General features: G+C 44.4%; 1 protein-coding gene across 3 annotated transcripts in view; it reads right to left on the bottom strand.

Annotated features, from left to right (window-relative positions):
- Nucleotides 1-14,655, bottom strand: part of ZNF704 (zinc finger protein 704) — a 79,516-nt gene extending 64,861 nt beyond the window's left edge. The window contains exon 1 of one of the 3 annotated variants that reach the window (XM_042839922.1): nt 14,552-14,655. The gene's annotated coding sequence lies outside the window, so the exon portion shown is untranslated. Of the gene's footprint in view, nt 1-6,999; nt 7,021-14,374; nt 14,408-14,551 lie in introns of those variants that run through there. The other 2 variants (XM_042839920.1, XM_042839921.1) reach the window with 2 other exon arrangements.
- Between the last annotated feature and the right edge of the window lie 106 nt (nt 14,656-14,761).

The raw sequence follows: 14,761 nt of genomic DNA, 5'->3' as shown, positions 1-14,761 counted from the left end.
TTCTCTGCCCATCTCTCCAGCCTGACAGGACCCTCCCAAAGGCTGTGGAGCACTCCAGGATATCAGCTACCCCTCCGGGTTTTATATCATAAGCCAATTTCCTGAGAAGGGCCCTGTATCCCTTCATCCAAGTCAGAGATACACAAGTTAAACAATACTAGACTCAGTACTGACACTGCTAGCTGCACACCTCCAAACAGACCGTGCCCCTTATTACAAACCTCTAAGACATGGCACTGTCAGTTCTCAATCCACTTCACAGTCCATTTATCTCCCACTTAGTGAGTTTGATGGTATGATGGGAAACAGTGACAAAAGTCTTGTTGAAGTCCAAGCAGACAACACCCACTGCTCTCCCCTCATCCATTCAGCCAGTCGTCCCACAGAAGCTAATCCGGTTGGTTAAGCATGATTTCCCTTTCGTGAATCCATGCTGACTACTTCTAGTAACCTTCTTGTCTTCCACATGCTTAGAGACGGCCTCCAGGATGAGTTGCTCCACTACTTTTCAAGGGATGGAGATGAGGCTGAATGGCCTGCAGTTTCCCAGGCCCTCCTTGCCCTTTTGAAGACTGAGGTGACATCTGCTTACTTTCTCAATCATCCCTCCTGATCACCATGACTTTTCAAAGATTATCAGGAATGGCCAAGCAGTGATGTTCAGCAGCTCCCTCAGCACTTGTGGGTGCATCCCAGAAGGGTCCATTGACTTGTGGGTGCCACATTTGACAAAACCAATCTAACCCAGTCCTCCTCAAACAAGGAAAAGCCTTCTTTTCCCCAGACTTTCTCTCTGGTCTCCTGAGTCAGGGATTCCTGTGGGCTGGTCTTGGTAGTGAAGACTGAAGCAAAGAAGGCATTCAGTTTCTCTATTCACTCTATCCAACAGGATGATTTTGCTTTGTTTTTAGTTTTTTGTTGTTTTTTTTTTTTTTTCTACCCAATATATTCATCATTTTACCAAAGAAGAAAATAATTTGTTCTCAATGGGACTATGACATTTTATTCATTTTCAACAAATATATTGTCACACATCATTAAATTTAGTCATAGTGATCACAAAAGGTTGCAGACATGACTAAATTAATGGTTAGACAAATAGAGCCAAAAACATTAAGAACAGAATCACTTTTACTGTGATACATACCAAACTGTTACACATATAGCAGGAGGGTTGAAACTAGATGATCATTGTGGTCCTTCTCAATCCAGGCCATTCTATGATTTGATATGATATGATATTCACATTCAGCTCAAATACATTCACATAATGGTTGGGTTTTCATATTTCAATATATCATCATTAATAGCGAGATCCATCCAAGTGTGTGAAAGTGAAAAATGACCACAGATTCAAATGTTCAGAAGGTTGCAGAAGGTCCACCAGCAGATGAAGAGATCAGGTCCATTGGTTAAACAGCCAGAAATGGCAGGAGACCACATCTAGTGCTTATTCTTTCAGCTTTCAACAGATAATTGGGGAAAAAAAAAAAAAAGCATCTTTCTAAACTTCCCCCTCATGATTTCTAATAAGGTATCTTTTCTCCTTTAAAAACAAGTGATGATAACAAGTCCGGACTTGAATTCAGTGGCTACTGTCTGGTAACTCTCCTATGCTCTGCAGACAGCTTTTTTTCCTTTAATTCATCCACGTCTACAAGAGCCAGTTCCACTTGAAACTTCTGCCCTTTGTGGAAGAGTACATGACCTTTTTATGGCAACCTAGCCATATGTGTGAGCAAGTTAATGTGAGAGCATCATCTGCCACAGTAATTTGATCAAATTTCTCACTGTTTGGTAAATCCATTGATAAACCATTGGGGCTACCCACTTTTCATGTTCTAATTCATGATCATTCATAGCTGTGAGATAGCATTACCAATTTCTAATGTATTTTTCCAGATAAGTTATCTGCTCTATCTTATCAGAAACTTTTTCCCCGTGAATCCAGAAGCCTTTTAACCATTTCAAGGCTTTTGGCAGTTCTGTAAAGCTACAATACATTGCAGCAAAAACTTAGTGGAATGTCTAATGCAAGCAGGCAGTCTCACAGATAATACTTCTGATACTTAGCATTTCTCTCTCATTAGCTAGGAAGCGGTTAAACTACATGATTATGGTGTCAGCTAATGGTTTGCTTTTTCTTGCCAACATACCTCAATACTTGCCACCTTACTGCCTCCAGTATCAACTGCTGATAAATACCTCCATAATTTTTTCCATACACAATTAATTACCACACGTTCAAACCACTTTATGTTACAGTCATTGCTTTTCTATGCAACTCTTTGCATATTTTTCCCTTCAAGCCATCCGTAACCTTCAGCTTGCTTTGAGCCAAGTGCTTTGCAACCTGCCCTCAGGCAACTGACATTGCTTGGAAGTTCAGTTACAGAAATACAAGTTATAAAAGATCTGCAAATTTTCATCTACCCTTGTTTTCTATCGGCAGTTACCATCACCTCCCTTTGACAATTTCCCTCCTACCACTGTGGGCACATGAGACTTTTGATACACTTGGAAATGACAGTTGAATGTTACCTGTCCTCCTTCCTGGAGCTCAGATCTGGTACTTGCACCCACTTGGCCCTAACCCCATTCTACTCTTTCTGTTCCTTTTCAAGAAGTGCTGGCCCTCTCACACAGTCCTTCAAGTTTTCAACATCTCCAGGAACTTCTTCAGAGACAATGACAGGGTTACAAAGTCTCTGCCCTTGATTAATCTGAAGTATTTCCCTTCTCCAAGGTCTGCAATGGCGCTGTACTCCAGCTATGCTCAGGCAAACCAGAGCCAGGTGCTGCTTCAACCAGAGTTTGGTAATCTTATGAAAACTGAAAGGAACTTTTTGCTTTGGTTTCTAGCCAGAAGCTTTCCTAAACCAAAAGCAGAAAAAGTTTTACTTTCTGCTTTGAAGTTGCCAAGACCATGACACATATTTTGGTTAAAGTTCTTATTTCAAGCTTAAATTTCTTCTAAATTATTCTTTAACTCAAGTAATTTAATACTACATTTAAACGATTACCACACTGTTAATATTTTTAGTGTTTCCATCAGCACATTACGTTTTTTATTTTTTCAAAAGTCACCTTGGCCTGCCTATGGAAGCCTATGTTTGGTAGTACCTTGTCACCACCCAGTTGCCAGTCCTGAATTTCATGTGCCCTGATCAAGTTGATGCACTGCAATGGAAGTCCTGCCCAAATTCAAGCACACTCCATATCAGTGCTATTTTTGAGGAGTTTTGGATAACTTTTTCTCTATTCACTATAAAGGATGTGCAGATTACAATTTTTTCAATAGTTTGTACCTTAACATATCTGCAGACCATTATTAATCTGCCCAAAGCCATATCCCTGATAAGATGACCACAATGCAGTCAAACTTCAGTCTCTTCCAATTTCAGTTCAATTTGATCTTGGATTTTTCCCTGAATAGCAATAAATGTGTTGATTCAACAGCTCGAGTATTGAACCACCTAGCCAAGGGATCTGCAAGCGCAGGAATAAGAAGAGGTATACTTAGAATCAAACCGACAGCCTTAAATCTGACAGACTACAAATTCACATCCTGAGTACAATCTCAAGGGGCTTTTTAGCACCTTCCTTTGCTTCTGGTGTACTGCTGATCAAAAACTGAAGATATTCAAATAAGTCTGAACTGAACTGAAGATATTCAAATATTGAAGATTTTCAAATAAGTCACTAACACTTAAAAGGCATTAAGACCATAGAATCATAGAACGGTCTGGGTTGGAAGGGACCTTTAAGATCACCTAGTTCCAACTCCCTGCTATAGGGACACCCCTCTGACCAGGTTGCTCAGAGCCCCATTCAGACTGGCCTTGATGCCCGTTCTATAAGCTGACAAGTATTAGCATCCCAAGAATATCACAGTTTACATGCATGTGACTCAAATGTACAGAAACAGCCCTGTAAAGGTTGTAACTGACTCTCACACATGTCCTTTCAGATCCTGTTTTCTTGTGCCATACCTGTTGATTCAGGTGGGCATACCAGGAGCACAGATCTTATTTTTAATAGCCTTTCAAGGGTCTGCACAAGCTGACAGCAACAGAAAAACAATCAGAATTGCCAAGTCACGTAAGGCACATACTTTGCTGCCAATTCTACAAACAAACCAGGGGCTAATCTACCAACAAGGTGGGCATCACTGAGTGAGACGGAACAAAAAGAAAGTAGCTGCTCAGCACGCAGCACTGCTCATCCCAATGGCACAGCATTCAACCCACAGTGAAGCTGCACTGATCTGTGCCAGTGGAAGGTGACTGCATTTGCCCGACCTTCTGCCATTCTCCTCTTCTGGGAGACAACTGCTAACACCAACTTGTCCTCCTGGGTCTGCCGGGACTCCCCAAGGAACAAGACGCCTGAGCAAGATCCCTCTGTGCAAAGTTTGCATCCTAGAGGCTGGGGTAAATAAAATAGCCATGCACTATTGCCAATTTGTGCCATTTTGTGTTTACTTACTTTTTTCCCTACAGATGAGATAGTTCATATTACAACAAAATAAAATCGCCTCTAAAAAAACATTTTGAAATATTTTATGAGGATAAAGAGTGTACAAAAATTGACTTCATTCAAACCTCTGGATAAAAAAAAAACAAAACGCGAGTGGAAATGTGCTTTGGGAAAATAGCTGCTCAAATACAAAAAAAAAATCAGCATCACTATACCTTAATACTCTTGACACCATTATCATTTTCATACAAACTTCCTTTTCTCTCTCAACTCAAAGTCGCACTTGCAGTATTTCAACTACAGGCCACCATAGTCAGACTTGGCCCCAGTGCCACTTCATTCCAAAACAAAGATCCCTTGCAAGCCACCCTGGCTGCTTTGCAGAAAGATGGGTGAGAAGTTCTTTTAAAAAAGCCACCAACCACATCAACACCACACATCAATGCTCACTGCTCCAATTCTGGATAAATTTGCATTGTCAACACATAAATGATTTCAACTTAATGTTGAGATCCTTGGTTTACATACAGTAGTAACACTGTATAGCTTCTAAAGAAAGCACGGTTCAAGATGGGATTTTGGAACGCCACCTCATTGCCTATGAGACCAGTTGGTGTCATTCTACCAGAAAGCCCTCTCCTGATTCCTAGGAAAAGCACTGATAGCCACAAGTTGGTTTAGTGCCACCAACCTGCCACATAGCTCTGTTGCATTTCACAAGCTATTTTTCTGTTCCAGCTTTGTGGCCACCTCTTCCACATTCTGAAATAGACACAAGCATGCTACGTGTTATGGACCACCACTAAAGCTGCCATCTGGTGAAAAAACAAAAGTCACAGGATTTTTTTTAAAACAAGGCTCTACCATTTTTGACTCACAACTGAACAAATACACAGCTCAACAGAGGAGAGAAAGAAGGAATCAATATATTTCAGCCTAACATGGAAGGTGCAAACGCATGCCAATTAGTAACAATGAAATGAATACATTTGACATGATACACGTTCATCTAAAATAAGAGATCAATACCTGCAAGACTATTTTCAAGCACAGCCTGAGCAGCAGGCTATGTTCTAGGGACAACAATAAGCCTATCCATTTTTCTGAACAAGAAAGAAATCAGCAGCAGAGTTGACAGCAAACAGAATAGCAGCAATGAGAAACACTGAACTTATTACCAAGATAACATCATACAAGTAAAAAATATTTAAATTGAATCCTTGTGAGGACAAAGGTTTAGGTTTATTCTTACTACTTCATACAGTATTTGCAGTTTGAGTTATTTTAGCAGCATTCTTTATGTAAGAAGGATCTCATTTTTGCCATTCTGAGACTGCGTTCTCACCACAAGGAAAGAACACGTTGTGTGGACTGAATTTTCATTTAGCCAGAAACCTCTATTCATACAGGAATACAAAGAGATAAGACATTCTTGTAATGATGCTTGGAAATAATCTGCCCTGAATTTCAATGTATCATTACATTTTGGAGCATACTTTGCATTTAATTACTTGCTTCACCAGCGGTTGCTCATTATACACAAACCATGTTAATCTAATCACTCCAAGCATTTGTAAACCACTGCTCTCTAACACCTAAGATGTAGCACCTTAAGGTCACTGTACCTATTCTCTCCAATATATCAATGTGATCGTAGTATTTGTTTTCAACCTAGCTAGAACAAAGTCCATATCTTCATCATTTGTCTGAATATAGAAAGTGTCCAAAGTACTTATTTTCTAAACATTAAAAATCAAATCTGAATATTTGCTGTACAGATGCACAGTATGGTGCTAGGCAGCAAGAACTGGAGTCACCAAGAAGTTTCCATCACTTCACTGTTACAGTAGACACACACACATTACCTAGCTAAACCTAATTCACCTGCAAGTGTAGAACGCAATCTGAGATGTTCGTCCATCAGCAAACATCCAGATGAATGCCAGAAATTTTCACTTGCACGTGGGCTTAGACATGTACTTGTACACACTTACAAGCACATTCCACATTTAAAATCTAGCACTCACCCAGGCACCCGTTCTGTCCCATTCAGAACAGGCATCAATTTATGACATCTGAAATCCTGCAATAACTGACACAGGAAGTGTGCTATTAAACTTGGAGAGAGGGATGTCAATAAGATTATAGGAGATACTATGGAAAACAACCACAGCCCTTCCCATACACCACATCCAGTTCTAAACAAAAATTGTTCAGAGATATTGGAGCCTTTTCCTCCTTGATCACAGGAACAAAGGGAAGGCCTCAAGTAGGAGGAAAGCAGAGGACTGTATTTGCAAAACAGGTTCACTTCTCATTCAGCAATCCTGCTACTTCACGTTACACTCTGCAAAACACGCCCACCATTGACCGCTCAGGTTTCCACCAGACACGAATTAAGAAGAAGCAGGTTGGCCCAAAATGGGAAGCCATAATTGCTTTTCCAATTATTGGTTTCCCAAACGGAGGGTTTAAAATTAACTAAGACAATTATCACGTTTCTCGAGGTGGCATACGTGCCTGGCCCTGCGAGTCGGAGGTCCCTGCGAGACACTATGAGCTTCAGGAAGAGGACAGGGGAGGGCAGCCGAGCAGAAAAGGAGAAGAGCAGGGCACACCCACGTCTGTCTGCACAGCTCTGGGAAAGCCTGAAAAAACAGTTAAAAACAAGTGTGATAACACAAGACAGCAGGTAAATTCATTAAACTACAGGCAATTTTGGCTGTTACTTCTGTTATATTGCTAACTGTAATCACGAGCTGCAATTATTGAGTGCCATCACATCAGCTGTTGATACTGCAGTGGCTGAAGCTTTGAAATCTCACATCAGGGTATTTTCTACAGTCTTCCTATGAACATGTATCTTCCCTGAAATTACCATTTTCTTCTGTTGTAGGAGATATAAAGAAGGTAACAGAAGCTAAGAAAAAGTATCCGCTGTCTTTGCTGACCCTCATTTTGATTCTGTCTACATTAAGATGCTGCACACTACAGCTCTAGGTTACTTTAATACAGCCTTGTGTATGGACTCTGTTATGGGCAGAAATATCCACCTGCTCTGCACTCAACAAATTTTGTAAGTGTAAGTGAAAGACATATTAATAATCTATGTTAATGTTTTATCTTCTTGATTTCAACAACTTGAAGAACGCTACTGAAGATGTACAAGAAGGTTTGTTTCTCTCCATTTTCTCCTGGTTTGATATCAGTAAGAATGGCAGTGATTGCAAGCAGGATGGAGAAACACCATCACTTCTCCTATAATCTCATTCAGGGTTAAGCAAATAGAACTCCCAAAATCCAGGCATCTGAGAGGCAGCAGAGAACTTCCCACATGCAACAGTAAGATGTTGGAAATGCCGCCTCACTGGCTCCTAAGTAAGAACACTCATCTGATCTGTCTGCATCTGAAAGCTCTTTGTGTGGACCAAGATGTATAGCAGTGTCTCTAATGAAAAAAGAAATCAGCTTTACTTTCAAGATCTCTTGCAGATCAGATACAAAGAGGTGTGAGGTTTCCAAGGCCAGAATCGACTGCCCGAGTTTGGGAGCAGCCAGCAGAAATAAGAGACTTGAGACTACAGATCTCTTAAAAGGGTGCAAAAATGTAATCCATTTGCCTAAGCATCACAGTGGAAAATAAGGACCTCTGCCTTTTTTTTAAATGATGATGTTTTGGAGAAATCAGACAATGGTAGTTCACAGATGTATCCAATTTCTGAATGAAATCAGGCACTGAGGATAAAAGCTTCAAGGGTCAGAGCTGATCCCCAGAGCTTACAGCCTGGAGGACACATTTACATTATACACACATTCTTGTTTTCCCTAACTTGTTTCAAGTCAGGACGTGGACAGCACGGCCCTCCAGAGGAGATGAGCACATAAGGAGTGTTGCCACCAGTTCAGATGTTCTCCCAGAGCTATGTTTGGCTCCAGACAAAAACATTAACAGTTTTCCTGTTCAGAGTAGGAGGGGTGCCAACAGAGAAGCTTATTTTTGGGTCTGACTACACAGCAAAGTGGTATCAGAGTTTCATCTCTGTACCCCTGCAGGCAAAGGAATAACACAAGTGAAAACATGCAGTGACCTCTGCTTCCTCAGTGTCTCTAGACACAAATCCTCTGGCAAATTGTATGGACTGAACAGGAGAAGAGCCTTCACTAAGAACATGAAGAATGAATCCCGAAGTTCTGTGCAAAGATCAACCAGCCAAACTGATGTTGTTCCCAAAAGGAGGAAGGCTTGCTTCCTTCCCTCCCTTTCTTTTTCCTCCTTCATATACTAGCTGGGACGTTATCACCTCTTCCCTCGCACTATCAGGATGCTGTACTGGTTGCCAGCTTTAGGCAAGCAGTTCAGGCAAGTTCCGGCAGCCCACTGCAGCATGCAACAAGTTCTATAATGAGTCCAGTGCATCACAGGGAGCTGGAAGAAGGAAGGCCAGAAGGAATAGGGATGCTTTACCCTTTTTCGTACTGATGAAACAGGTCAGCTTGACATGGCAAGCTGTAGGTAAAACCCAGAGCCCCATCCCAAAGGAAGCATTGGGAAGAAAATGGGCAGAAGAAGCCACTTCTCTCATGCCCTGAGAAAAGAAGGACAGATGTCTACAACACCTGGCCACACATCCATAAGCAAATCCCTAGCAGCCTCAGTTTCACCATTATTTACTGTCCTACTTTTCCCCTCCAGCTCTGTGCCAGATGAGCCCTGTGCAGCAGCGAACCATGAGCTAGCAAGGCACCACTGCTCACCCGGATTGTCAGAGCAACAACTGCACCACAGCGGGCTGTAAAAAAGTTGGTTCTGTTTCTTTCTGTAGGTAGCACTTACATTAGACACAATTACATAAAGAAGAGACTTGTTATAAAATAGGTTTTCAAAAACATTTTCAATTCAAAGACTGTTCTGGCCATTTCAAAGGCGTAGGCATGTATGTATAAAGGATCAAGTTGGCTCAAATGTTTAGCTCACCAAATTCAAAAAGCCCAGTTCACTGAAGGTTTCCATACAACGTTCTTTCTGTCAGTATGATGCAGGCGTTTACCACTTGATCTGCTGAAGCAGAAAATTTCCTAAGTAACCAGCCCATCTCATGACTGGTCATAATTGCATTGCCTATCTAAAGTACAAGTAAGCTTTTATCCACTCCGTTAAAAAATACATTCAAGATGGTAAAACGATGAGCTGTGTAATTTCACACTTCAGTATCCAATCACTGAGGCGTTTTACTGCTCCAACTCCGTGTCCAGTGATGGTAAGTGCCTCTGGTAGATTGAAGCCGTACATAAAGATCAGCGGGACTGATGGAGAGAGGTTTTGAGAGACTAATGGATGCACACCCGTCGTTATGTAATTGGGCTCTAATTCCAAGTCTGTTTAAACTAGCGGGGTTTTTCCATCAGCTTCATCGGAGTCAGGGTTTTAGGGAAGTTTGACTCTTATCTTTGGCAAAAACAGCAATGAAAAGATGTGTATTTTTATCCCAAGTTCGAGCAACAGAAGTTGTTCAGTTTCCTGTCTTCGTTAGTTTTGTTGTCAAACAACAAATACCACCCACACATGTACTTTCTCATACAATGAGGAAAACGTCACCACAGCCACCACTTCAGACTAGAAAGTCTGGCGAGGTGCCCAAAAGGTGAAAGTGATCAAACTGCAGATTGTTCATCAGCACCGGCACCGCTCAATGCTTATATGCTCTGCTCTGCAACGCTCTGCAGTTAGATGTCACCACCAGACCAGGAACTCTAAGCTGAGCACCACAGAACGCAACACACACTCTTTATTCACACTCTTTTTATTCACTTTCTATTTCCTGTTCAGTCTTTACAAATAAATACAAACACTAATAACAGTTTCTCTTTTAGTCCTCAGTCTCCTTCTGGCTGACCTCAAGGAATAGTCAAGCTGCTTGCTATTTTTAGTTAAGTCATTCAATAAATCACTTGAAAGTATTATGAATACTCAAGGTTAATGAAGAGAAAGCTAGTGGGCACTTTCTTACTGCGGAGAAAAAGTAACAAACACCATCCATGCTCGACCCAAAGCAATGCTTACAGAGGGCTGAGCAGTGCAGAAACTGCTCAGGTTGGAAAAGACCTTCAAGATCAAGTCTGACCACAACCTAACCATACTACCCTATCACTAACATCCCTCTGCTAAATCATGTCCCCAAGCACCACATCCAAATGGTTTTTAAACACATCCAGGGATGGTGATCAGCCCCCTGCCAGGGGTGCCTATTCCAGTGCTTAACAACCCCTTCTGTAAAGAAGTGTTTCCTGATATCCAACCCAAACTTACCCTGGAGCAACTTCAGGCCATTTCCCCTCATCCTGCCACCTGACACCAGTGAGAAGAGACCAACCCCCTCTCGCTGTAACCACCTTTCAGGTATTGGAAGAGAGCAATAAGGTCTCCCATCAGTCTCCTTTTTCCCAGACTAAAGCCCCAGTTCCTTCAGTCTCTCCTCGTAGGGCATGTTCTCCAAGCCCTTCACAAGCCTTGTTGCCCTTCTTTGGACCTGCTCCAGCACCTCAATGTCCTTTCTGTATTGAGGTGCCCCAAACTGAACACAGTACTCAAGGTAAGGCCTCACCAGAGGTGAGTATAGGCGCAGGATTACTTCCCTAGTCCTGCTCACCACACCATTCCTGATACAAGCCAGGATGCCATTGGCCTTCTTGGCCACCTGGGCCTTCTTGGCCACCTTCTAGGCCATACTAAAACTCATACAGTTTATCCTGGCCCACTGATCCAGTCCATCTAGGGCCCTCTGGTAGGGCATAAGTCTATGCAGCCATACTTCTCATGGGATGCATTACACATACTGAGGACCACATCACGAAAAGCACTTTTTCAGTATTGAGTTTGCAGACACAAAGAGCAAGCAGCACACATCCACCAGCAGTAAACGCTGTGTCCCTGACAGCAACTTATGGTCACTCCAACCAACCTCACTGGGGGCTGAGAACGGTCCCACAAACATATGGATTAGAGCTGCCAGTGGCTCCAGCACACCTCATTCATCACACATAGTTACACTTTGCTCACACAATTCCTTCTAAGGGCAAAGCGATTACCCTTGGTCAGTGTCCAAGAAACAACAAAAAAACAAACCGCACCAAAAATTCCCAGCAAATTGCTCCCGTTCATTCTTCATTATGGGAGATTGAGGAAAAAGAATACCACCTTACAGTTGCACCACTCTCATCCCTCCACTAATCCATACTACACACAAGCTTTTCTATTTGTAATAAAGAGGAAAAAGCCAAGTCTACCTGGGCAGTTTCCACCCAGTCACCAGCCAGGCTTTCAGTCAAAGTCTGTATTTAGAAAAACACAATGGAGCTGCTGGTGTTAATAAATCTGTATTGTCTTAATTTGCTTATCCTCCACAGCCTATCAGTACCCATTTTTTTCTCTCTTCAACCCCACAGCAGCAAACAGAGCAGCACTATGCTTGCCCTGCACAGCCCAGCATAGCAGGAGCCTGCTCCCAGGCCACGATGTGAGTTCTGTATTACACAGATATTTCTACAGAAGCAATTGTTACTACCAATACTAGTCCCAGAGAAAACTGTTCATTCTTAGGTTAGCATGCAAGCTCCCAAAGTGCTTTTGAGACCTCTCCACCAGAAAGTGAAGTCACTATTTAATGACAAATTGCTTTTTGTAAATTGCCAGTTCAAATACGTTGGCATGCACACAGGAAAGCTAAATTAAATAGCACTCGACTAATCAAGCAACAAGTAGGTTTGCTCTGCCTGAGGTGAGCCTATAATCTGTTTAAAGAGTAAACGTGGAAGTTTGATTTAAAGGATGACAATGAATTCACACCTGGCTTTAGAAAGATGGTAGAGAAAAGAAGGTGAGAGAATTCAATGAAATAAAACAAAGCATGTAAATAAGGGGCAACTAACTTCTTCCAAAGTTAGAAGACTTTTCTTTCTCATCTAATCTCAAAAGGCTGGAGATCTAGATGCAGCCAAGGCACAAAACATGGATTACATTGAGTTTCACATACAAGATGAGCTGGTGCAGGCGGCACCTTGGTCTTGCTTGTTTTCTGACCCACATGAATGAATTGGCTCTGGCAGGATCAGCAATCTTGGCAATTTTGACACGGCCCTACCGGCTCAGAAGGTTTCCTGGGCTGTCCTCCTGCCAGCCACCGCTGGCCTGGTAAAGCATGCTCACACCTCTCCCAGCATCATGCTGGAGCAGCAGGGAAACAGGAAAGGAGAAAAAAGGGAGCCTTCTCCAGTGCCCAGCCACTTCCCCTTGTGGCTACGCTGACATAAAGAAGCAATCTCTCCTTCCCCTTATTCCTTCTCTCTCATTTATTGTCTCTTTCCAGGACAGCAGAAATCCAAGATCAGTCTTTAGAAGCTGACCTCCAAAGGCCAACTCAGGAGGCAGATACCCCTCACCCTATGCCAGCTCTCCATTTGCCAGGGACCCAACTCTGTCTAACTGTGGGTGTGTCGTGCCAGGCCATTACCCTCTCACAGTCCCATGATCAGTTCCCTGCATTCACTTCTGGTCTGCTTCTCCCACTTTTAATCTGTCACTCCAAACTTCCTTGCAAGACCCTGAGTTTTATGCACGCCTATCCTATCAACCTCTAAAGAAATGCGTGGAAATAAAGACAACTTAATTCCTTTACCTGTTATTGTATTTTTCTTAGTTTACAGTACTTAGAAGTGTAAGTGCTGAAAGAAGAAATGAAGTGGGTCAGGAGAGGTAGAAATACTCTTCCAAAGCCGTGAGTGCATACCTAACTTAGGGAGCCACACAGCACTGCCAAGGACCTCAGAGTTTGTTGTGTATACCAACAGCAGCAATCTCATCTATGAAGCGGATTAACTTTCCAGGGAGGTAAATACACACAAGTATAACATTCTTGTACGAACATACAGACTGAATTAAGCGAGACAAATATCAGCTGCCTTAATGTATACTGATAGACAGATACTAACAGTGTGCTGTGGACTGGCAAAGGGAACCATGCATGCAGCCAGCCCAAGCTGCCCTCCCCAAACACTCTCCAGCACTAAGTGCCATGGCAGCCAAGAGCCCTGGTAAGCAGCAGCACACCGCATGCGTGCCATCATGCTTGGCTACCAAGCGAAGCGCTGAGGGCTCCGCAGCACTGAGCAGCCCAGAGGCCGGAATCACACCCATCACTGTGCAGCACTGGCTCATGGAACCCGGGCAGTCACTGTGTCTGGCTGTACCAATCCTGCTAGGACCGTGTGGCAGCCGCTTCTCTCCTTAGCTGTGCTTCTCCTGGGGGCATAGGGGAGACCACAGGATAATACAGCACAGCCACTCTGTCGCTCCTCCCCTCCTGCTAAGTAAGACACTCTATAGAGATTTAAAAAAAAACAAAAATTCAGATGGATACAGCTTCAACCCTCAAGCACAATTATTTGTGATCCTCCCTGTATTCCTACCACGTGAATCCTCTACAGACCTGCACATGGACCTAACTGTTCTACCTGCGTTATCCCAAGAGAAAACCCCCCCACAGCAAAGCACTCCTAACAAAATACCTGAACCAAAGCCCGCGGGATCCCAGCGTGAGGGCGTTCAGCAGGGCGCTCCCCATACAGCCCGACCGCGTACACCGGGACCGGCTGTGAACGGGGCCTGCGCTGCCCTCCGGCCCGCCCAACTTTTCGTTATCCCCCTCCCGAAGTCCCAGCCGGCCCCGACCCCCAGCGCCGCACACCGGGCAGCCCACACGCGCGGCGGCAACCCTCCGCCGGGAGCAGCACAGCACACGGCCGGGCTCAGCCCCCTCCGCCGCCGCCCTCCCGCCGCGTTCCCTCCCAGGGACGCCCGCACCCCGTCGCCCTTCCGGCCCCGCTCCGGGAGCCCACGCACCGCTGCCGCTTTGTGCGGGACTTGTTGAGCGCCGGACGCGGGCGGAGGGGCCGCTCCCGCTGCATCCCGCCCCGGGGCACGGGCCCTGCCCGCCCCACGGCCGCCGCCGCCTCCCACCGCCCTCCCGCCCGCCGGCAGCGGGGAGCGCGCGCTCCGGCCCGGCCCGCCCGGACGCACCTTGAGGCTCGCCCGGAGGGGGCCCTTGCCGTGGGCGCTCAGCGCCGGTGGTGGGCTCCCCAAGCCGCCTTCCTCCTCCTCCTCCTCTTCCTCCACCTCCACCACCACGTCCTCGTCTTCGTCCTCCTCCTCCACCGCGGCGGCCGAACCCTCCCGCCGGGGCGGCCTCCAGGCGCTCTCGGGCTTGGGGGGCCGAACCCCGTCCGCCTG

Source organism: Centrocercus urophasianus, unplaced genomic scaffold (assembly GCF_019232065.1).
Source record: "Centrocercus urophasianus isolate 14NV4802_14NV808 unplaced genomic scaffold, USGS_Curo_1.0 seq_11, whole genome shotgun sequence".
Lineage (NCBI taxonomy): Eukaryota > Metazoa > Chordata > Aves > Galliformes > Phasianidae > Centrocercus > Centrocercus urophasianus.
This window is presented reverse-complemented; position numbering and strand designations above follow the sequence as displayed.